The sequence below is a fragment of the Mauremys mutica genome, unplaced genomic scaffold, assembly GCF_020497125.1.
Source record: "Mauremys mutica isolate MM-2020 ecotype Southern unplaced genomic scaffold, ASM2049712v1 001372F_np12_obj, whole genome shotgun sequence".
Lineage (NCBI taxonomy): Eukaryota > Metazoa > Chordata > Testudines > Geoemydidae > Mauremys > Mauremys mutica.
Genome location: NW_025423179.1, coordinates 1 through 24,655, shown reverse-complemented (window position 1 = coordinate 24,655; position 24,655 = coordinate 1). Strand labels below are relative to the sequence as shown.

At 52.2% G+C, this 24,655-nt stretch overlaps 1 pseudogene; it reads left to right on the top strand.

Moving 5' to 3' along the window:
• The first annotated feature begins 734 nt into the window (after positions 1-734).
• On the top strand, positions 735-19,945 carry LOC123358069 (annotated as a pseudogene).
• The last annotated feature ends 4,710 nt before the right edge of the window (positions 19,946-24,655 follow it).

Genomic DNA, 24,655 nt, shown 5'->3' with positions numbered 1-24,655 from the left:
AATGGATCTGATTAGACTGAGAACACCAGAACGTTGGCAAAATTCCAGTCCCAATCAAACTAACATTGCAACTCTGATCTATTTCTAATTCACATCAGATCCTGTTTTGAAACTTAAAAAATAATTTCTAACTATGATGGCTGAAGGAAAGTATAATGGCATATTTTGAAAATAATTCTGCCAATCCTGTTGGCCTCTATAAAGTTTTTGGGGGCATGGAAAGAGGGATTTTATGACTGGCTCTTTTATTTAGAAAATGCTTGTATCTCTTCAAGAAGGAGTCCGGTGGCACTTTAAAGACTAACAGATTTATTTGGGCATAGGCTTTCATGGGTAAAAAACTCACTTCTTCAGAAAGCTTATGCCCAAATAAATCGTTAGTCTTTAAGGTGCCACCGGACTCCTCGTTGTTTTTGTGGATACAGACTAACACGGCTACCCCTTGATACTTGTATCTCTTCGGTGACTTGATTTACTTAATCCTGTTTATGACAGCAGGGGACAATATTTGTTTAAAGTCTAATCTGTACAAATGTAGGAGTTCAATATAGTCATTAGTTTATATCTCTCTCTCCTATCTCCTTATATTTTCTCCTTTCCACAACTGAAGGATCCCAGGGTCCAGCAAACACATTCACAACAGTTCAGCAGGCTGCTGCAGGAAGGGCGGAGGCCAGCTTCAGTCGGGGATAGACACATTGCTGAGGAAAGTGAAAATGAAACTTACTTTCTTATTTCTCGTAGGTGCCATGGCCGCAAGAAGCCAGGTAAAACATCTTCAAGAGTCTGTTATCTGTTCCATTTGCCTGGCTTCTTTTAACGATCCGGTGATTCTCATCAAGTGTGGGCACAATTTCTGCCGATCCTGCATCACTCAGTACTGCACGGAGTCTGAAACCTCCCCCTGGTATCTCTGCCCTCAGTGCAGAGAAGCCTTCCGGGAAGGGGAGTTCCAGGCTAACCGGGAGCTGAGGAATGTCATTGAAATAGCCAAAAATATCCCAGAGCCAAGGGGGAAGAAAGTGTGTGAAAAACATGAAGAGCTTTTGAAACTCTTCTGTGAAGTGGATCAAACCCTGATCTGTCTGGTCTTCAGAGAGTCCCACAGCAACAAGGACCACTCCCTGCTTCCTGTTGAGGAAGCTGCTCTACATTACAAGTTAAGAATTAGTCATTTTTTTCATTTGGGATATATCCCAGCCCAGACATGCTGTAACAATCAGAACAGAGCCACCTGAGAAATATAAAACCAGCAACGTCATAAAACTAGCTTCAGAAAATGACACGGTAGAAAAGCAGAAGAGATTTTATACAGGAAGAATGTTGTTTTTAAGGCCTGCTCTACATACAGTTTTTGTACAGATCTGTGTTGGAGAGGGGTGGGATTTTTTTTTTTAAACAAAATAATTATATCAGCAAAGCCCCTGGGGTGTGTGTGTGTGGGGAGGGGAGGGGTCAGGAATTGTTTATGTGTAGGCGGAAGGGGGGGGGAATTATTTCTCACGCCCACTTAGAAATGCCAAGGCCGGTGATATATCAAAACATGCCGTGGATGAGAATGTGGTTCTGTGAGACTGCTCAGAAAAGTCGCAGCGAGCATGAGCGGAGTGTGAACACCTGTGCAGTGAGGAAGTGAAGCCTCCGTCCAGCCTGTCCTTAGCTCAGTTTCCTTGTCCGGGAGGCCTAGATTCACAGTATTTACTTAGGTGCCTAAACCCCAGTTGGAGCCTCCACTGCAATTCACAAAACTCCTGCTGAGCCCTGTCGGTGCCTAAACTCCCTCGGCGTCTGTGTTTTCAGTAACTAGTTCCCTCAGCACCTATGTTTCTGCTTCTGCCCATGCGCACTGCATCCCGATGCCCGTCTCCCACCTGAGCCCCAGGGAAGATCAGTGTTAGGCCACCTAACTCCTGTGTGGGGCCTGGCCTGGTAGGTGGCCTGAGACCCCTCAGATGAGTTCACACAGAAAGTTTCCCTCATCATTTTTAGCCCAGTGTTTAGAGCACTCACCTGGGACATGGGAGACCACAGGTTCAAGTCCCTCTTCCACCTGGTGAGGAGAAGGGATTGGAACAGGGACCTGCCACCTCTCTATGGGATAGTCTGAGGTGGGGCTCCCTCCATCTCTCCTGCTGAATCTGTTCCACTGAGGATAAATACTTAGGCCTTGGCTACATTTGCAAGTTAGAGCGCATTAAATCAGCCCCGGGTGCACTAACTCTCGACACGTCCACACTGGCAGGCACTTAGAGCACCTGGACTCTGTGGCTGGAGCACGCCTGGTAATCCACCTCCATGAGAAGCATAGAGCTTGCTGCGCCCCGGCTGGGTGTCAGTGTGGACGACATGTTGCATTACTGCGCTGTGATTGGCCTCCGGAAACATCCCGTAATCCCCTGAAGCCAAGTGGCCACTCTTGTAGGGTGACCAAACATCTGTATCTTCCCAGACATCTCCGTCTTTTTAGTCCTTAAATTGCCGTTGGGGGGAATTTTTAAATATCTAAAACTGTCTGGGAAAATACGGACGTATGGTAACCTTAGGTAACGTGAGGGGAAGGGAACCCCGAGTGACTGCAACTTGCAACTCCCAGGTTCAGGTCATTGGCCGTAGGGGTCAGCGCCACGAAGGTTTCCTGCCAAGCCAGCTGGACGGCGATGGTCAGGAACATTTCCTGGGAACCCCACGGTCCACAGCAGCCTCCCTCCTAGTCCTGCGGGCTGGGAACGGGTCAGGTCGGGTCAGGGGGGCTTTCTGCACGCTGCCGGCACCTGCAAGTCCCGCTCTGCGGCTCTGGCAGCTCCCATTGGTGCTTTTCCCTTTTCTCTGGGAGCCACGGAGCTCGCGCTTATGGCAGTCACACACTCTGCCCCCAAACGCACAGTCTCTCCCCCCACATACACACAATGCACTCCCTGTCACACTCCACTCCCCCCCCATTTGAAAAGCACGCTGCAGCCACTTGCACTCTGGGATCGCTACCACAATGCACTGCTCTCTGTGGCGTTGCAAGAGCTGCAAATGTGGCCACGCACTGCGTTTGCAGCTGACAGTGTGAACACACGGCAGCGCTTTTCCTGCTGCTGTCTTGGAGAGCTGGTTTAACTCCCAGAGCTGTATAGTCATGTGGTTAGAGCACTCACCCATTTTATTATGTATTTAATATTCTTGAAAATGTAAATAAATGGGGAAAAAAACCCTCCAAAAACATCCAAAACTAAACCAGTTTTTCTTTTGTTAGGAACAAATTCAGAGACATTTGGAGAGTTTGAAAAAAGAGAGAGACGAGATTCTGTCGTATAAATCGAGTGGGGAAAATACAAGCCAGGAACTACTGGTAGGTGCCGTTCTTACTCAGAGGCAAAATGTGCACTGGGACGTTATTGATACTCTGCTTAGTCTAACGGAAGAAGAACAATGAGCAACATCTTCCCTTCCATGGAAGATTATTGCTTATTTATTCTCATTGTAAAGAAAAACTGTTCTGCTTTAATTGAGTGTAAACAGGAAAATGGAGCATTAAGGAAAGAGGTTTAATAATCCAAATATTTCCATTGATAATGTGAATTTAATTTCTTTAGCTAACAGTAGTTTCTCCTTTAGTCTTTCAGCTAGAGCTCGTCGAAATTTACCAACCACAAACATGTCCTGTAGCAAAATGGGATTTAGTAAATAAATAAAAATCAGTTTTTTGACAGGAAATTTCAGAATGAACAAAATGTTTATTTTCATTTCAAATTGAAGTTTTCATTTTGGTTTTAAAAAGCTGAAATTATTTCAAATGTTTTTTATCCCTTTTTCCCCCCATTTCTTCCTTTTTGCCACTGATACAATAACATGAATAATTTCCAAGTTTTTTCTCCTAGTTTTTCCCTTTTCTTTTTGCCAATTTTTCTAAAATGGGAGAACTTTTGAAGAGTTCCAGAGAGAATGGAATAAAAGGAAACAATGGGGTGGTGGTGGAAATGGACATTATTTTATTACATTTTAGAAAAAAGGGGAAACAGAAATGTGATTTTTTTTTCAATTTATTTCATGATATTTCACAAACAAATTAACAGTTGTCCCATTTTGAACACTGAAAAATGGAAACAACTTTGACATTTCAAAAATTTTTGCAAATTCCTCCCCCAGTTTTTGGCTTTACTTTCAACAGACAGAACTGTTGGCATATAAGCCTGTTTGTGAACCTGAGATAGAATTTTGGGTTTGACTTTTGATGCTCTGACATCCTTACTAATGTGTGTGAAGGACAAAGGACAAAGACACGGTGTGTGGCTTCTGCCTGGCTGGCTGGGTTTGTTAGTATAATGGGAACAGATAGTGTTACAGGGTAGGTGGGAGTGTAACATATGAGGACACACACTGGAAGGCTGCCTGGCTCCTCTCTCAAGCCAAGGTCAAGCACAACCTTACTCCTCATCCCTCCCGTGGGGAACAGAAGAAGTGGGATGAGGACCCCAGACTCCCGACCCTCCAGAACGGAACAGGACCATAAGTTGTAAGGGGTGTGACTAGGGGTGCGCACTGCAGGTATATGTGGACCTGCTAAGAAGGAGGAATGGGGAACGGGGACACAGGCAAGGCTCTGCGGCGTCAGAGCCAGGAAGGGGAACCCGGGGTAAAGGCGCTGCTGGCGTGTGGAGCTCTGGATATGCTTGATTGGAACTAACCCCAGTAAACGTCGCATTTCCTGCACTTTGGACTTTTTGGTCTCCTGCTTTCTGTCTGCGAGACAAGAACCAGGGGAGGGTTAAGGGAAACCCTCGAACAATAACCACAACAGTATAGTGCGGGGAGCCTCTATAGAAATCTGCTGCCCCGGAGAAGGCTGGTCACTTAACACCTGACCAAACCCCACTGAAGTCATTGGAAAGACTCCTGTTGATTGTGGTGCTTTGGAACAGGCCCTAGCGATATCACTGCTGGACGTTGCCGTGAAGAAGATCTGGGTTCTAGATATGATGTAAGTTTCTTGCTTCTGGGGTACCGGGCGCTAGAGAGCTCCAGAAAGAGCACGACTTGGTGGGCTTCTGTCCAGTTCACATGCACATTTCTAAGTGCCCTGCAAACTCAGATCTGAACCTGTAAACAGGTGTCTTGCCAGACACCCAGTTTGTGCTCAGAATCCCTGTGTGGGTTAAAATTGGAGATTTATGATGTGACCAAATGTTTGTATGCTAAACTGTGCATTCAAAACTCATCAGAGCAATTGTTGGGGCTCTGATTTTGAAGCCAGTTTTAGAAACATGGCCCTATTCATTTAGGTGTATTTTGTGGGGAAAATCTCTTCCCCAGTTCAAGTCAAGCGCTTCCGAGTTGGGTTCTACTGTTTGCTCTGCAGAAGTAATCCTTGCCTGTCCCGTTCTGGATCCCACACCTGCTGTCCTTCCTGTTATTTGAAGGGTCTGGTTTTCTAGACACCACTGATATCAGAATATCCTAATAATGCAAGATAGATTCATATTCTAACCACCAGTTAGGGTTCTTCAGAATTCATTGGAAAATCATCTGTCTACTGAGCACAGAGTACGTTCTCCATAAAATATCAAGAGTTAAATTCTACAGGGTTGCAATGACATGCTCCCATGTGCGTACATGAGGCTTTACAAAGTGTCCCATAACTCACTCCGTGTTCCTGTCCTTGACCTGTGCTTTGTCTGTTTCTATCTCTTCATTTCAGAAACAGCTAAAAACTGAGAGGGAAAAGATTGTGTTAGAATTTCAGGAACTGCACCAGTTTCTGGAAGAACAAGAGCGACTCCTGCTGGCCCATCTGGAAGAGCTGAATAAGGAAATTGAAAAGAGGAGGGATGAGTATGTTGCCAAACTATCTGAGGAACTATCCTCTTTCAGTTCCCTGATCAGTGAGATGGAACAGAAGTGCCAGCTGCCAGCAAGTGAATTCCTGCAGGTGAGACAGTGTTAGAAACACCCCAGGGCAGGAAAGTCTCCTAAGCCTTCACTTTTGCAGTGTAGGAGTGTGTGACATTCCCCTGGTGTTATCTGGACTGGTGATCTGCTAGGTCACTCCGGTCCTCGACTCTGGGATCCAGCCTTACCCTGCTCCGCTGTGAGAACCCCCACCGCTGGGCTGTTCACACACTTCCAATGCCCTTACAAACTTAGATGCTTCTCACCACAGGCTGGCTGGTTGGTCTTCAGCCAGCCTCTCCCCTTTGATCAGCGCTTCAGTCGATTGGGGGTGATGTCTGTAAATGGAAGTGAAAGAGCCTGGCAAACATCTCTCTCTTTTATCATGTTCTTTCTTCCCTCTTGGCTTTTCCCCCTGCCCCTTCAGAATCAGATCACCATTGCCTCATCACAGTCCCAAACCGACCACGGGAAGGGGGGTGAGTCACTCCAAAGTCCAAAAGATCCTTTGTTGCTGCCTAGGCCAGTGTCCTTTGTTCCTGTGAGGCTGGGCCGGGCTTGTCCCATCCATGCCCTGATGAGGTGTGAACTGCCTCTCTGCTCCAGGAGAGTTTTGCCTGGGCTTGTTTTAAGCCATCAGGAGACATTTTCAGCCCCATAACTACATTCATGAAATTACAACCTATAACATCACTATAACAACAATGCTCAGTGCATCGTGAGCCTTCTGAGGACACCCAACATGATAAACTTTTCATTGGATACCCCACAATCATATTATAAGGATGAACATGGGGGTGCAGCGTATTCCCCTGAGGTACACAGTGTCACACAGTCAAAGGTCAGAACATACAGTATTGCTAAAATATATATTATTTTTCTTTAAGGGCTTGAGAAAATGCCCAGTAAAGTCAATGGAAATATACTTCTGGGGTACAACAGGCATAGGATCAAGTCCTAAATGAAAACATTTCTTAGTTTGAATTCTAGTGGGAGAAGGCTCCTCCAAAAATGGCAAACTCAGAATTCTGTTCTCCCTGTTTCATAATGCCAGAACAAAGGGACATTCAATAAAATCAGAAGGTGGCAAATTCAGAACTGATGCAATGATCGCTTTGTCACATATCATGTAATTAGACTGTGGAACTCCTTGCCACCGGATGTCTTTGAGACCAAGCATTTAGCAAAACTCAAAAAGTGATCAGATATTTATATGGATAACACAATATGCAGAGTGATATTAAACCTCATGCTTCATTGCTTCTGCCAGGCACTAACTGTTAGAGAGAAGGATGAGAATGTGGGAGGCAGATTCTCTGACACCTTCCCCTAAAGCATCTGGCACTGTCCACCTTTGGAGACTGAATACTGACCAGATGGACCTAAAGTCTGAGCCAGTCTGGCATTTTCTGTGTTCCAAACGCTAACTCCAAAAGATCAAAGATGGAACCAGTCTTTAATTATGGAAATAGCTAAGATTGAAGCTGAGTTTCAATATAAAGCCTAATTTTGCCACTCTTCCTACATACTGCGCAAAAGGAAAATATTGGCCTTAAAATTGACACATGAGGTCTGAGGCTGTGGTGATTTTCTCTGCCAGAACTGAAGTTAGACAGGGAAACTGTTTGTTACTTATGGTAGCCTGAGCGTGTAAGTAGGTGTTAGAATTCCAAAAGCCTTCTGATGATTTTATTTTTCAAAAAATGCCTCTTTCTAGCAAATAAGAAAGAAGGTGAGAAATAAAAAGTAGCATCCTGGATGTCTCTAGCTGATATCTAGGGTCTGATTCTCTGTTGCGACCAGTATCTGCTGTGGGCAGCATTCTTCACTCCTCAGGTGTCCTGCATTGATCCTGGGATGTAGGATGGTGATTGGCCCTGTGTTACTCTGTACCCCACACCCACTGCTCTCACCCAGCCCCACCTTCCTGTGGCTGTCAAGAAGCCCACAGGACAGGCCTTCAGAGTGTTTGTGGGCGAGTGGGGAGAGAGTTTACAGCACGGGGGCAGCACAGCATGGGGGCATCCCTCCCTCTGGCCCCACTGGAGTCTGCAGGAGCGGATCTTCCCCACACCTGTGAGTGTTAGGCAGATCCTTGTTCAGCACATCGCAAGACTGAGCCCTTAATTCCATGTGCCGGGTGGCTATCCACATGTCATTACACAAAGAGCCTGTGTGCCTCCTAGTACAAACTTCCTGGGCCCAGACCCTGAACTTAGAGCACTTTTGCAAAGGAGCAAAGGCAGCACGTTCAAAGTTTTTGTTTATGTTAATAAATAAATATTTGTACTTTGAACTTCCAACTGTGAAGACCAAGTGAGTCCCCTCCAGAGCAGGAGGGATCCTGAGTGTGAGAGCTGGGACTGAATTTCCTTTTCTCTCTCCCCTCTAGGACATCAAAGGCACCTTGAGCAGGTAGGTGGCTCCTTCTCACTCTCCCTTTCACTTCCCAGGGCAGGGAAGGGATTTTGGACATGAGACCTGGCTCCCCACGGCCCAGCAGTGCAGAGTGTGGGGCTCGTTCCCAATCTCCCGCCGTTACATCTAATCTCGGGGCTGTTGTCATTGTGACCAGACTCCAGAATAGAGCAGCCTGAGAAAAGAGTGATTGACCTACAGACAGGGGTGTTACTTGTAGTGTGGCTGGTGGAACGGAGACTTCAGGGGACTGGGGATGGAGAATGAGTTTTTCATTGTGGGATGCTGTCCCAGGTTGCTGTATTCACCGCAGGTGCTGCCCCCTCCTGGCTGCTCTGGGGATTAGCTCTTCCAGGGCCAACCCCTCCCCTTGCGTCTCTCCCCGCGTTGTCTCTCTCTCACGCTGCAGCCTCATCTCTCCCCCCAGGAGCTGCAGCTTCCTCTGCGTGACTCAGCCCCCAGCCAGGTCACTGAATGGTTCCCCTGCTGGGGGGCAGAGTCTCGCTGGCCCCACTGCCCAGGCAATGCCGCTCCAGCCGGGGCTGGGTGGGGAACTCGAGCCGCCCACTGCTCCAGGGTCCAGCCCAGGGACCCTGCCACATGCAGGCAACGTCTGCTCCCTCCCTGGGCTGCTCCCCGCTCCCCTCCCACAGGCCTTCGTCTCCCCCCTGCTCTCTGACGGGGGTTAGACCAGGTGACCCTGGCAGCCCCCTCTGGCCCTGTGAGTCTAACACTCCCTCCCCCAGGGCCCGGCTCCCAGCAGGCTGTTCTCTGCCTGGGTCCCTCCTGCCCTTTCGAGTGCACAGGGGGGCTGCAGACTCCTCACTGCAGCCATTTCTGCTGCCACCTTCCTGGCTTTGCACGAGCCCATCCCCCACCTGCTCAGCTGAGGTTCCTCCTCCAACCAGGGGTTACTGCTCTGGCCTGATTGCAGCCTGGACTGTGGCACTGCTGAGCCCTCCAGATTCCCAACCTGGGCTGCCTCTCGCCCCATGATGCTGATGTCGAGCTACAAGCCTGACAGGCCCTGCGCTGACACAGACACCTGTGGGCAGGGACCCGCCCGGCCGTGTTACATGGCTCATCCCCCAGACATTGACGAACCAGCAATAGAAGGTGCCAGCCAGTTCCCCCCAGTTCCAGCCCTGCCCCCCAGAACTGCACCGACTCCCAGTGCTCCCGGCTCCCTGGGCAGTGCCGGTTCATTCAGTCGTTTGCTGTCCCTCAGTGCGGGGGGGACACACACTGGCCTTTGTAAGCTGAGAACCCCGGAGCTAGTGGACTGACCGTCGTATGTATCCAAAGAACTAGATAAGAACATACATTATCTTTGAAATGGGATAGTGGGTCTCACTCCAGGTCCTGGTACGATGGGCATCTACATCACCCCAAGGATTGTCACTAATTATCTCCCTTCAGTGGGGTACGGGATACGTCAGGGGATCCTGCTTCCCACCCTCACAATATCAGCGGGGGAGCCGTGTTAGTCTGGATCTGTAAAAGCAGCAGAGAGTCCTCTGGCACCTTGTAGACTAACAGACATATTGGAGCAGGACAAAGTGGGGATTCAACCACGAAAGCTCATGCTCCAATACGTCTGTTAGTCTATCAGGTGCCACAGGACTCTTTGCTCCACTCACAATACAAGAACGAGGGGACGTTCAGTGCAGCTGAAAGGCAACTAGTGTAAAGCTGGGGCAGGGGGGAGCGGTGGAAGCTGACCTGTGGGGCTTCTGCTGGGTGCTGAGCACCCACTATTTTTGTTCCACGGGTGCTCCAGCCCCGGAGCCCCCACAGAGTCGGTGCTGATGTGTGTCAGGTCCTTAAACTTCACCCAGTTATTCCTGTGTTCAGCCCAATAATTTCTATTTGACTAAATCCTGACGTGTGTTGACTAAAGCACCTTCCAGAAAGCCAGTCAGTCCTGATTTATCGACATCAACAGACAGTAACACCTGAGGCTGCTTAGAAGTGGGGGGGCAGTGGTGCCCAAACCTCGGCCCCACCCCTGCTCTGCCTCTTCCCTGAAACCCTGCCCCCTGCTCACTCCTCTCCGCCCCCTCCCGCATCACACACCTTTCAGGCAGGTACCAAGGCAGAGAGCAGAGCTCGCCCACCTTTAAAAGTGATGGGGCCACGGCCCCCCTATTCTGGTGCCCTGTCAGGAGATAGAGAATCCACCACTTCCCTGGGCAGTTTCTGCCAATGGTTAATGCACCCGCACTGCTAACAATGTCTGTCTGATTCCCATGGGCATTTCTCTGGCTTCAGCTTCCAGCAACTGGTCCTTGTTCTGCCTTTGTTTGCTAAACTGAGGAGCCCTTTAGTGCCAAGTCTCTTCTCCCCATGACAGTTGTCCCGGAGTGAGGGGGAGTCAGGGCCCTGAACCCCCCACTTCCTGTGATTCCCCATGACTCTCACCCAGCCAGTAAAACAGAAGGTTTATTGGGCGACAGGAACAGAGCCCCAAACAGAGCTTGAAGGTACAACCAGGACCCCTCAGTCAAGTCCTTCTGTGGGGCTGGGAGCTTAGACCCCAGTCCTGGGGCTCCCTCCATTTCCTCAGCCTGCTCTAAACTGAACCCCGCTCCCGCCGTCTCTCCCAGCCTCCCCCCAGCTCCTCCTCCAGCCTTCAGCCCGTTTCCCGGGCAGAAGGTGTCACCTGGCCCCAACCCCTTTCCTGGGCTCTTATGTTACGCGCCCAGGTATCTTCCCTCAAGGAAAGTCCACCATCCCCAATGCAGACAGTCCCAGTAAAACTCCCCTGCAACATTCCCAGGTCAATGCTCCACACTCCCTGCTGCGTCACATCGGCATTTATACCCCACACTCAAGTGGCAGGGTTCTCTCAGGACAAGGCATTTTCACCAGCCCTCACATCAGATTTGTGGGTCTTCTCTGTGCTGTCTCCACTCTTTTTCAACGTCCATTTTAAACTGGGGACCCCAGACTGGATGCAGTTTTCCAGTATCGGTCACCAAAACGAAGGGGAAACTTGTAGTGTCCAAGCTGGGATTGGACCTGTTCCTGGGGCAACAGAGAATTTAACCTCCAGGGTCTGCTGAGCTACAGCCATTCACTAGAGTAAAATACTTGTTAGTAAAACACAAACATGAACGAACTCCACAGCGAGTAACACTGGGTTGTTCTTCAGATGCGAGAGGGAGAAGTTTCAGAACCCAGTGGCCTTTTCTTCTGAACTGAAATGGAGACTCTGGGAATCTTCTCAAGGAAATGCACCTCTGGAGACCAGAATGAAGGAATTCACAGGTAATAACCAGTCACCTGGGGAATTTTCTCACCTATGTTACACTGATAACAGACAGAGCTGGGGAAATCTCTTGGGGACAATGATTGTGGATGGAGATAGTCAGCTAATCATTTGGAAGCTATGAATGCCCTACCCAGCTCTCAGTACAGCATGCACACACTGGGTTAGGGGGCTGCATTCGGACTCCCTGGGGGTTTCCTTTCCTAGCAGCTGTGAACATTAACCTGAGCTTGAGCTTCCTGCTGAATTCACAGTTTCTGGAGTATGTTTGTTTGGATTTTTTGTCTGCAAGGCCTCCGGTGTCACCACAGTCCCTCTCTTGCTATAGAGCAGGGCTATTTTCTATCACAGGCCATTGAGCCACAGAAAAAATCAGTCGCTGACCACTCACCCGCAGGGGGACAAAGAGGGGGTGCGGAGGCTCGGGGCTTCCCCCCGCAGCAGGCCGAGCTGGCGTGCGCGGCTCCAGCCGCGCAGGGATTGCAGAGGCAGTGGCGCTGGAAGAATTTTTACAAGTGGGGGAGCTGAAAGCCAGTGGTCCCCAAACATTTTACCTGGCACCTCCCTTACCCCTGTCTCTGCCCCCTCTCTCCAGAGCGGGGACCAAGACTGGACCATGGCCCTGGGAGGGGGGGGCAGGAGGGGGCAAAGGGGCTGAGGCTGGGACCACACCTGGGGGCTGGGGCAGAATCCTGGGTGCGGGGCCAGCAGATGGGAACCCCCCGCGTTCCTAGTTCCCGCAGCTCTTCACAGAGGTAGGTTCCCCACCCCTGCGTTAGAGATTCTCCACCTTTTATCCTCCTGAGCTGCAGAGAATGAGACCCCCAAAGGATGAGCCAGGTTTACTGAGTGCTAATGATTGAATGCTAATCAGTGACACAGGGTACGTCTACACTACGGGACTATTCCGAATTTGCATAAACCGGTTTTGTAAAACAGATTTTATAAAATCGAGTGTGCGCGGCCACACTAAACACATTAAATCGGTGGTGTGCGTCCATGGTCCGAGGCTAGCGTCGATTTCTGGAGCGTTGCACTGTGGGTAGCTATCCCGTAGCTATCCCATAGTTCCCGCAGCCTCCCCCGCCCCTTGGCATTTCCGGGTTGAGATCCCAGTGCCTGATGGGGCAAAAATCATTTTCGCGGGTGGTTCTGGGTACAGCCTCACCCCTCCCTCCCTCCCTGACAGCGGCAGACAACCGTTTCGCGCCTTTTTTGCTTGGTGAACCGTGCAGACGCCATAGCACAGCAAGCATGGACCCTGCTCAGCTCCATACCGCAATCGTGGATGTTTTAAACACCTCGCGCACTCTCGTGCAGTATATGCTGAACCAGGACCTTCGAACCGAGGCGAGTAAGAGGCGGATACGGCAGCGCGGCGATGACAGTGATGAGGACGTGGACACAGAATTATCTCAAACCGCGGGCCCCGGCGCTTTGGAGATCCTGATGGTAATGGGGCAGATTCTATCCATTGAACGCCGATTTTGGGCCCGGGAAACAAGCACTGACTGGTGGGACCGCATTGTGTTGCAGGTGTGGGACGATTCCCAGTGGCTGCGAAACTTTCGCATGCGTAAGGGCACTTTCATGGAACTTTGTGACTTGCTTGCCCCTGCCCTGAAACGCCATAATACCAAGATGAGAGCAGCCCTCACAGTAGAGAAGCGAGTGGCGATAGCCCTGTGGAAGCTTGCAACGCCAGACAGCTACCGGTCAGTCGGGAATCAATTTGGAGTTGGAAAATCTACTGTGGGGGCTGCTGTGATGCAAGTAGCCAAAGCAATCACTAAGCTGCTGCTACGAAAGGTTGTGACTCTGGGAAACGTGCAGGCCATAGTGGATGGCTTTGCTGCAATGGGATTCCCTAACTGTGGGGGGGCGATAGATGGAACCCATATCCCTATCTTGGCACCGCAGCACCAGGGCACCCAGTACGTAAACCGGAAGGGGTACTTTTCAATGGTGCTGCAAGCACTGGTGGATCACAAGGGACGTTTCACAAACATCCACGCGGGATGGCCAGGGAGGGTTCATGACGCTCGCGTATTCAGAAGCACTACTCTGTTTAAACGGCTGCAACAAGGGACTTACTTCCCAGACCAGAAAATAACAGTTGGGGATGTTGAAATGCCTGTCGTTATCCTGGGGGACCCAGCCTACCCCTTGATGCCATGGCTCATGAAGCCATACACAGGCAGCCTGGACAGTGGTCAGGATCTGTTCAATTACAGGCTGAGCAAGTGCAGAATGGTGGTGGAATGTGCATTTGGCCGTTTAAAGGCGCGCTGGCGCACATTACTGACTCGCTCAGACCTCAGCCAAACCAATGTCCCCTATGTTATTGCTGCTTGCTGTATTCTCCACAATCTCTGTGAGAGTAAGGGGGAGACCTTTATGGCGGGGTGGGAGGCTGAGGCAAATCACCTGGCCGCTGATTACGCGCAGCCAGACACCAGGGAGATTAGAAGAGCACACCAGGAAGCGGTGCGCATCAGAGAAGCTTTGAAAACGAGCTTCATCAATGGCCAGGGTACAGTGTGACTGCTGTGTTTGTTGATGAACACCCAACCCCCTTGATTGACTCAGTCCCTGTAAGCAACTCCCCCTCCCCTTCGAGTACAGCTTACTTATGCAAATAAAGTCACTCATTTAAAAAGCATGAATTCTTTATTGATTCATTATAAAAAGAGGGAGAGAAGTAAGGGTGTGCTTTGGGAGGAGGAAAGGAGGGATGGAGAAGGCCATTAAAAAAATAAAATTCAGAGTAACGACATCCTTCTGGTTGGGCTGTCCACGGGGGTGGAGTGGGCGGGTGCACGGAGCCTCCCCCCACACGTTCTTACACGTCTGGGTGAGGAGGCTAAGGAACATGGTGAGGGGGGAGGGTGGTTATACAGGGGCTGCAGCGGCACTCTGTGATCCTGCTGCCGTTCCTGAAGCTCCACAAGACGCCGGAGCATGTCAGTTTGATCACGCAGCAGCCCCAGAGTTGCATCCCGCCACCGCTGATCTTCCTGCCGCCACCGCTGATTTTCCTGCCGGTCTTCCTGCCGCCACCTCTCATCTCGGTTGTCCCTCCTGTCCTCACGTTCATCCCTCCTGTCCTCACGTTCACTGGCCTCTTTCCTGTAATTTGAAACCACGTCCTTCCACTCATTCAGATGAGCTCTTTCATTGCGTGTAACTTCCATAATATCCGAGAACATCTCATCTCGCGTCTTCTTTTTCCTCCGCCTTATCTGTGCTAGCCTTTGGGATGGAGGAGGGACGCTTGAAATATTTGCAGCTGCATGAGGGAGATAAATATTTAGAAAGATACATTTTACAGAACAATGGTTATACTCTTTCACAGTGAAAAGCACTATTCACCTTACATAGCACATGTGATTTCCCTACAAGGTCGCATTTTTCATCTTAATAGTGCCTGCTTGCAACTCTTGGGTTACAGATCTCAGACACAGGTCCAGGCATCAGGATTCAGCTTGCATGCGGCCATGGTAAGCCACTGTCTCAGTGATTTACCCCTCCCCCCCCAACGCATGGCTAATACCACGCTAGCTCCCTGCTAATCAACAACCTTCCCCCTCCCCCCCACCCACTGCTTGTCCGGTAGCTTGGGGAAGATCGCCTCGCCGGTGACCAAACAGAAAAGATCATCGGCATTTCACTCCTCCCCTCCCCCCGCTTCGCTACGTGCAGGAAAGTGTTTTTTTTAAGCTGCTGCATTCCACGAACCCAGTAGAAAAATGGCCACCCCCCCTTACTTAAATTCCTGATTTCTAACCAGGTTATCCTGAACGATATCACTTTGCTGAGGATAACAGAACAAGATAAAGAGCGCATGCTTCTTGAATGCCAGCAGTCACCGGGACCATACGCCGCTATGCTTTGCCACGCAATGATACCTGATTACTTGCTACATGCATGGCATGGTAAAGTGTCCTACCATGGTGGGCGGAACAAGGATGCTTTGCCCAGAAACCTTCTGCAAAGGCTTCTGGAGTACCTACAGGAGCGCTTCATCGAGATGTCCCTGGAGGATTTCCTCTCAATCCCCGGACATGTTAACAAACTTTTCTAAGTAACTATACTGTCTGCGAATGCGTCCCAAGTCCTCAGGGCAAATCAATCATTAAAAAAGGCTTGCTTAAAAAACACTGTTTGCTATTTGCAAAGGTACACTCACCAGAGCTCCCTTCCATGGCGTCATTCTCTGGAATAGTTCCTTGTGAGGGCTGGGAGCAGGGTAATTCCGTCAGGGTGATAAAAAGCTCCTGGCTGCTGGGGGTCACGGAGTGCTGTGTGCTCTCTGCGAGGTCTTCCTCCTCTTCTTCATCTTCATCTTCCCCGTCTGACATGGCAGAGATTACAACCCCCACCTCGGAATCCACGGTCAGGGGTGGGGTACTTGTGGCGCAGCCCCCTAAAATTGCATGCAGCTCAGCATAGAAGCGGCATGTTTTTCGACCTGCCCCGGACCTTCCGTTTGCTTCTTTGGTTTTCTGGTAGGCTTGTCTGAGCTCCTTAACTTTCACTCTGCACTGCACGGAGTCCCTGCTGTGGCCTTTATCCGTCATAGACTTAGAAATTCTTTCAAATACTTTTTCATTTCGTCTTTTGGAACGCAGTTCTGTTAGCACTGAATCCTCTCCCCATATAGCGATCAGATCCATTACCTCCCGAGCGGTCCATGCTGGGGCTCTTTTTCGATTCTCAGGAGACTGCATTGTTAACTGTGCTGATGAGCTGTGCGTGGTCACCTGTGATGATGAGCTCTCCACGCTGGGGAAGCAGGAAATGAATTTCAAAAGTTCGCGGGGCTTTTCCTGTCTACCTGGCCAGTGCATCCGAGTTGAGAATGCTGTCCAGAGCGGTCAGTGGTGCACTGTGGGATAGCTCCCGGAGGCCAATACCGTCGATTGCGGCCACACTAACCCTATTCCGATATGTTAATACCGATATTAGCGCTACTCCTCTCGTCGGGCAGGAGTACAGAAACCGATTTAAAGAGCCATTAAAATCGATATAAGGTGCCTCCTAGTGTGGACGGTTGTGGCGTTAAATCGGTTTTAGGCTCCTAAAACCGATTTAAACGCCTAGTGTAGACCAGGCCACAGTGTCTGTCTATGGGTTTGTCTGTGAATGATGTGTTCGTTTCAGAGGGTTTCTCTACACAGCAATTAAACACCTGTGACTGGCCCGTGTCCGCTGACTCCGGCTCACGAGGTTCAGGCTCGGGTTGGAGCCTGGCTCTGCGACCCTCTCCCGTCACAGGGTCCCCAGAGCCCAAGTCAGCTGTCATGGGCCAGCCACAGGTGTGTAATTGCTGGTAAAACATCTCTGGGTCTGTCATGTCACCTTAGGTCATGTCCTTAGTTTTTAATGTTTGGGGTTATTTTTTAGTGAGGTGTCGAATGGTTTGTACTGGTCTGAATTGCACTTAACCTCCTTCACTAGAACTTCATAAAGTTTGTTTTCTTTTCATTTTGCTTTTGTGTTAGAACATTAACAATGTGAATATATCCCTAAACACGACAACCTGACATTTCGTCTTTTTCCCCCATTTCTTCCTCTAGACTCACTGTCCTCTAGACAGCGATTTGACAAAGGTAAATTTCTCCTATCAAAGGGGGAGTGAAAACTTTCCTATGAATTATGGTGGCTCATTGGCAGCACCATAGTTCAGGTTTTGTTTCTGAGCAACATATTACTGATGGCTGCCCAGATCTTTCCTAAAAACAGAAAAGTCGATTCTTTTCTCTGTTTGAATTTAGAATTTGTAACTAGTGGTTGGGGTAACCAGATGGGCTGGGGTATGGGAGAGGTACGAGCAGTGTATCTCTGTAGAGATCTGAGAGTTTAAAAATGAGCCTTTTGGAAAGTCAGAGAGGAACATCTCACCTCCTTCTCAGAACTCTTTATGCGCATACATCACATCCCCTGGCCATATTATTAGTATTAGCAAATGCACACGTGGTACAATGAAGAATGGGAAAATCCAACATAAAAAAATAGACATTTCTGTTTTCTCTCTACTTTATAGGTCAAAAGAAAAAATGTTTAAAATGTCAGAAGGGGTTTGGTAGACATCACCTGTTCGCAGACAGGCCAACTGTCATGAATGAAGCGTGAGAGATGCGATTTCTCAGTAAAATTAAGCCTCACTCATGATCTCACCATAGAGCCGTGGCTGAAAAAACCCCCCGACATTTGAGAGTTCTAAAAATGAGTCTGAATTTTACTTAGAAATCCTGTCAGGTGCCCTAGGCGCAGCTGGGGCTCCCGCTGTCACCACCCCAGTGCGGCTGCTCCCCTGCCAGCCTGGGAAGTGGGAGGGGGGCCTCCACTGTAGCCCCCAGGCCTAGGGAGGGTGAAGAGCCCTAGGAAGAGCAGAGGTGAGGCTGGGGGAGGCTTTATTATGGCCTGGGGGCTGAAGGGGGCCTGACGTGAGCAGGGGGGTTGATGGGCTGGGGGGGCTGTATTGCTGGTGGGTTCTGAGCAGAGAGGGTGAGTGCTGGGAGGGTGAACTGAGGGCGGTGGGGGAGGGGTGCTGAACTGATGGGGGTGATGGTGGGGCTGGGGGACTGAATTGCAGGGGGTTGGATGGGGACAGAACTGATGGGGGCTGGGGACAGGATTAATTGCTGGGCAGGAGATGGGCAGATGGGGGGCGAGAGCTCCTGCAGCAGGAGCCAAAATCCCCTTCTCCAGGACAGGTGGGAGAGTGGGCAGCACTGACTGTCACATGCGCAACCCTGGGGAGGGGCCAGGGGAGTTCAAACATCAGGAGACTGAGCTAAAACCCACAACAGAATCCTTTAAAATGTCCTGATTGTTGGGCCCTGTGATCTGCTGGGAGCCTCCTGTGCTGCCAGGGTCTCTGATCACGTCTGTGGGGAGAGGTGGGGGCAGGTGGGGAAAGGTTCCAGGGCCTGACTGTCAGTCCCTTTCGTGCTGCTCTGTCAGAGCAAAGGGGCCTTGATGTGCCTGGAAACAGACCCCAGAAAATAGCTCTGGTGCCAGGGACCCCCCACCCCCGTCCGTGTGAAGTTGGCACAGGGGCTCCGCAGCAACTCTGCCCCCAGCCGTTATTGTAGCAGTGGGTTGGGGCCAGGCTGGGGGCCAGGGCCGGCCCTAGGGGGGTCCGGGGTGGAAGTGACGGATTCGTCTCTTCTGGGGCCGACTGCGCCAGCCAGTCACACCAGCCCGCGGGGCCCCGAAAGCGCAGGGCCCCGAAAGCGCGGGGCCCGGCGCGGTCGCCCCGATTCGCCCTCCCCAGGGGACGGCTCTGCTGGGGGCACAGACAGGAGGCATCACACTCTGGCTGCTCTCTGCTTCACAGCCCTGAGGCCCCTGGAGCGAGGGGCCAGGCAGACTGAAGGAAGGACAAAGGTGGCTTAAAACCAGCTCCCTCTGACCCCCCTCGTCTTCCCCCCAGCACAAGGATGGAATCACTGAGACTCAGACTCGGGGTCTGGGGCCTGGCTCAGCCGAGCGGATCCTCTTGCTCTGTCCCTGAACTGGCTCTGTCAGGGTGTGAATCCCCCCGGCCCATGGCTGAGATCTCAGCGCTGCTCCCCGTGCAGAGCTGGGTAAATCCGGGAGGGGGGAGGTTGCCTGGTTCACTCCCCAGCTGGGGCAGGTTCTGTCACTGACACGATCAGACCCTGCCCCAGGGCTGAGCTCTGCCCCTCACGCTCTGATTCTCTCTCTGCAGTGAACGTGACTCTGTATCCAGACACGGCCCATCCCCGACTCATCCTGTCTGCGGATCGGAGAAGTGTGAGATGGGAACGCACACGGCAGGACCTGCCCGACAGCTCTGAGGGATTTGTCACTGCGCCCTGTGTGCTGGGCTGTGAGGGATTCACCTCGGGCCGACACTACTGGGAGATGGAGGTGGGGAGGGGAGTCTGTGCTGTGGGGGGGGCAGAGAGCCTGTGAACAGGAAGGGACGGATCCGCCTTAACCCTGAGCAGGGGATGTGGACTGTGTGGTGCAGTGAGGATCAGTGCTGGGCTCTTACGTCCGCTGTGCAGAGCATCCGCTTCCCCCCGAGCCGGGCGCCCCGCAGGATCCGGGTGTATCTGGACTATGAACGGGGTCTGGTGGCGTTTTTCGATGCTGGTACCGGGGACCCGATCGTCACTTTCCCGCCGGCCTCTTTCGCTGGGGAGAGAATCCGCCCGTTCTTCTGGGCTCTTGGTTGTAGTGTGCGGCTCCTCTAGTCCTCCTCTATGGACGGGGCTGAAGGGGGGTGACGCTCTACCCGTAGCTCTGTGGCTGTGGAGGTCTGTGTGTGGTGCTCTAGGATCAGTGTCTATGCTCCTGGGAGGCCAACTCTGACGGGGGGGTCCCACCATGGAAGGAGGGAGCCCCCCTGTGGGAGGGACCCAGGTGAGGGCTGGGGAGAGACCCCTCAACTTGGCGGGGGGGAGAGCAGGGGGGCCCTGGCTGAAGGGGAGGGAGGCCTGGCTGAAGGGGCTGGTGGGAGTGGGGAGCAGGCGGGAGGCCTGGCTGGGGGGAGGGGAGAGCGGGGGGGAGCCTGGCTGAAGGGGCTGGGGGAGGGGAGAGCAGGGGGGGAGCCTGGCTGGGGAGGGGGCTGGAGGGGACAGACCAGAGGGCAAACCAGGCGCCAGGCGGGAGAGGTTCCCAGGAGATCAGGGGCAGGTGTCGCAGGGGAAGCAGAGCTGGGCAGGGAGGACCCAGCGCACAGACAACGTCCTGCCCCTTGGCTTGGGGCGCACAGAGGCTGGGGACCCGTCGGGCCCCCCAGGGTTCCCCCAATCAGAGCCCAGCACTGGAGTCCTCTGCTCCCCCTCAGCGGCTCTTCCAGCTGCGTTAGCAGGACACTGGGTGGCGGGTTCAGACTGACGAGCTCCTAAGCGCCCGGGGGGCCAGCGTTTGAGTCTCGCCAACTGTTGAGAACAGGCCACTTCCACCTTAATTGAATTGGCTTGTTAGCACTGAGCCCCCACTCGGTCCGGCAACTCCCCTCTGTTCACGTGCCGTGTGTTTATACCTTCCCCCTGTATGTTCCACTCCATGCAGCCGATGAAGGGGGTTTTAGCCCACGAAAGCTTCTGCCCAATAAACGTGTTGGTCTCTAAGGTGCCACAAGGACTCCGTGCTGTTTTCCTGGGACATACTAACACGGCGACCGCTCTGAAACCCTCTGAGATCTGTGGTTCCTGACACAAGGGAGGATCGGACACTGATCTGTGGGCCAGGGGGTGGGGGTGCAGGCTCTGGGAGGGAGTTTGGGGGTGGGAGAAGGTATGTGGGGTGGGGGTGCAGGCTCTGGGAGGGGGTGGGGGGTGCACTCCCGACCTGCAGCCCCATGCAGACCTAGGCTTGGCTAGCAGGCAGCTGCGGGTTGGGAGTGACGGGCACTGGCAGGGCTGGGCTAGCAGGGGCTGCGGGTCGGGAGTGAGGGGCACCGGCAGAGCTGGGAGTGGGGGGCAGGGCTGGGCTGGCAGGGGCTGCGGGTCGGGAGTGAGGGGCACCGGCAGGGCTGGGGGGGGCAGGGCTGGGCTGGCAGGGGCTGCAGGTCGGGATTGAGGGGCACCGGCAGTGCTGGGGGGAGCCCTGTGCTGGAGGGAGTCGGGGGTCAGAAGCTGGGGACGGAGCCTCCCGGCCTTACGGCTGCTCCTGTGTCCAGCGGAGTCTGAGTCGGGGGAACGGGGTCCCTGTGAGATGATTCCTCCGGAGCAGGGACTGAACCCGGCCCCCTGCGTCCAGCCCGTTTCCTCCTAATAAGAATGCCTGGCGCCCGGCCCTGGAAGCTGCCCAGCTCTCACCACAGATCTGGGGCTGCACCGTCCCAGCCCGGGGACGAGCACAGGCTCCCTCCCCTGGGACCTGTGTCCGGAGGGGCTGGGCTGGGGGGGATGGTCACAGCCTGGGGGGCTGCTGGTGCTGGTCAGCCCCGCGTGGAGCCAGCCGAGCCCCCCCCACCCCCCAGCAGCTCTGAGCGCCAGTGAAATGCGGTGATGATTTTATGCACAAACGAGCCACTGAACCAGCGGGAAACGAACCCAGGGCGGCAGCCGGCCCACAGCAGAGCCCTGCCCCGGCGCGCATGGTACAGTGGGGCCGGGGGGTTCTAAGTCCCAGAGGCAGCTCCATTTGCTCAGGAACCCACCGAAGGGGGCCGGGAGCCCACGAGCACCGGGGCTGCTGAGCCAGCTGGGTCGGGAGCCAGGACAAGAACTTCCTGGCCCGGCCTTGTGCTGAGTCTGTAGAAAAAAACAAGAGCCGAAAGGGGAGATGCTGGAGCCACGAGTGTCACATGCCGCTGCCCACGTCGTGTGTAAGAAACCCAGGCCCGATGTCCCCGCGCGGGGGATGGTCGCGCTCTGGGCGCCGCTCCCGGGCAGGGCAGGACCCGCTGCACCGGATCTGCCCAGCCCAGGGCGGGCGAGCGCCGTCCTGCGGGAGCCCAGCACCGGGTGTCAGGAGCCGCAGAGCTGGGTCAGGCCTGGCCCGTGACGTCCTCGCCAGGTCACCGTGTTGCTACCAGCCATCGATCCAACGCCGCCTGCTGCCCCAACGGCCTCCTCCCGCGACATCTCCCGGGCGCATCAGAGTGGCTGAGACGGGGGCACCCTGCGGGCTCGGTGCAGCCCCGGCCGGGTTCATGGGCTCATGTGCGGGATCGGGCAGGGGCGGCCCCTCTGCTCCCGGCTGCCTGCCCGGGGCTGCTGGGAGTGAGATAGAATTTTGGGTTTGACTTTTGATGCTCTGACATCCTTACTAATGTGTGTGAAGGACAAAGGACAAAGACACGGTGTGTGGCTTCTGCCTGGCTGGCTGGGTTTGTTAGTATAATGGGAACAGATAGTGTTACAGGGTAGGTGGGAGTGTAACATATGAGGACACACACTGGAAGGCTGCCTGGCTCCTCTCTCAAGCCAAGGTCAAGCACAACCTTACTCCTCATCCCTCCCGTGGGGAACAGAAGAAGTGGGATGAGGACCCCAGACTCCCGACCCTCCAGAACGGAACAGGACCATAAGTTGTAAGGGGTGTGACTAGGGGTGCGCACTGCAGGTATATGTGGACCTGCTAAGAAGGAGGAATGGGGAACGGGGACACAGGCAAGGCTCTGCGGCGTCAGAGCCAGGAAGGGGAACCCGGGGTAAAGGCGCTGCTGGCGTGTGGAGCTCTGGATATGCTTGATTGGAACTAACCCCAGTAAACGTCGCATTTCCTGCACTTTGGACTTTTTGGTCTCCTGCTTTCTGTCTGCGAGACAAGAACCAGGGGAGGGTTAAGGGAAACCCTCGAACAATAACCACAACAGTATAGTGCGGGGAGCCTCTATAGAAATCTGCTGCCCCGGAGAAGGCTGGTCACTTAACACCTGACCAAACCCCACTGAAGTCATTGGAAAGACTCCTGTTGATTGTGGTGCTTTCTATATCTTCATTTCAGAAACAGCTAAAAACTGAGAGGGAAAAGATTGTGTTAGAATTTCAGGAACTGCACCAGTTTCTGGAAGAACAAGAGCGACTCCTGCTGGCCCATCCGGAAGAGCTGAATAAGGAAATTGAAAAGAGGAGGGATGAGTATGTTGCCAAACTATCTGAGGAACTATCCTCTTTCAGTTCCCTGATCAGTGAGATGGAACAGAAGTGCCAGCTGCCAGCAAGTGAATTCCTGCAGGTGAGACAGTGTTAGAAACACCCCAGGGCAGGAAAGTCTCCTAAGCCTTCACTTTTGCAGTGTAGGAGTGTGTGACATTCCCCTGGTGTTATCTGGACTGGTGATCTGCTAGGTCACTCCGGTCCTCGACTCTGGGATCCAGCCTTACCCTGCTCCGCTGTGAGAACCCCCACCGCTGGGCTGTTCACACACTTCCAATGCCCTTACAAACTTAGATGCTTCTCACCACAGGCTGGCTGGTTGGTCTTCAGCCAGCCTCTCCCCTTTGATCAGCGCTTCAGTCGATTGGGGGTGATGTCTGTAAATGGAAGTGAAAGAGCCTGGCAAACATCTCTCTCTTTTATCATTTTCTTTCTTCCCTCTTGGCTTTTCCCCCTGCCCCTTCAGAATCAGATCATCATTGCCTCATCACAGTCCCAAACCGACCACGGGAAGGGGGGTGAGTCACTCCAAAGTCCAAAAGATCCTTTGTTGCTGCCTAGGCCAGTGTCCTTTGTTCCTGTGAGGCTGGGCCGGGCTTGTCCCATCCATGCCCTGATGAGGTGTGAACTGCCTCTCTGCTCCAGGAGAGTTTTGCCTGGGCTTGTTTTAAGCCATCAGGAGACATTTTCAGCCCCATAACTACATTCATGAAATTATATATTATTTTTCTTTAAGGGCTTGTGAAAATGCCCAGTAAAGTCAACGGAAATATACTTCTGGGGTACAACAGGCATAGGATCAAGTCCTAAATGAAAACATTTCTTAGTTTGAATTCTAGTGGGAGAAGGCTCCTCCAAAAATGGCAAACTCAGAATTCTGTTCTCCCTGTTTCATAATGCCAGAACAAAGGGACATTCAATAAAATCAGAAGGTGGCAAATTCAGAACTGATGCAATGATCGCTTTGTCACATATCATGTAATTAGACTGTGGAACTCCTTGCCACCGGATGTCTTTGAGACCAAGCATTTAGCAAAACTCAAAAAGTGATCAGATATTTATATGGATAACACAATATGCAGAGTGATCCTCATGCTTCATTGCTTCTGCCAGGCACTAACTGTTAGAGAGAAGGATGAGAATGTGGGAGGCAGATTCTCTGACACCTTCCCCTAAAGCATCTGGCACTGTCCACCTTTGGAGACTGAATACTGACCAGATGGACCTAAAGTCTGAGCCAGTCTGGCATTTTCTGTGTTCCAAACGCTAACTCCAAAAGATCAAAGATGGAACCAGTCTTTAATTATGGAAATAGCTAAGATTGAAGCTGAGTTTCAATATAAAGCCTAATTTTGCACTCTTCCTACATACTGCGCAAAAGGAAAATATTGGCCTTAAAATTGACACATGAGGTCTGAGGCTTGTGGTGATTTTCTCTGCCAGAACTGAAGTTAGAACAGGGAAAAACTGTTCTGTAACTTAATGGTAGCCCTGAGCGTGT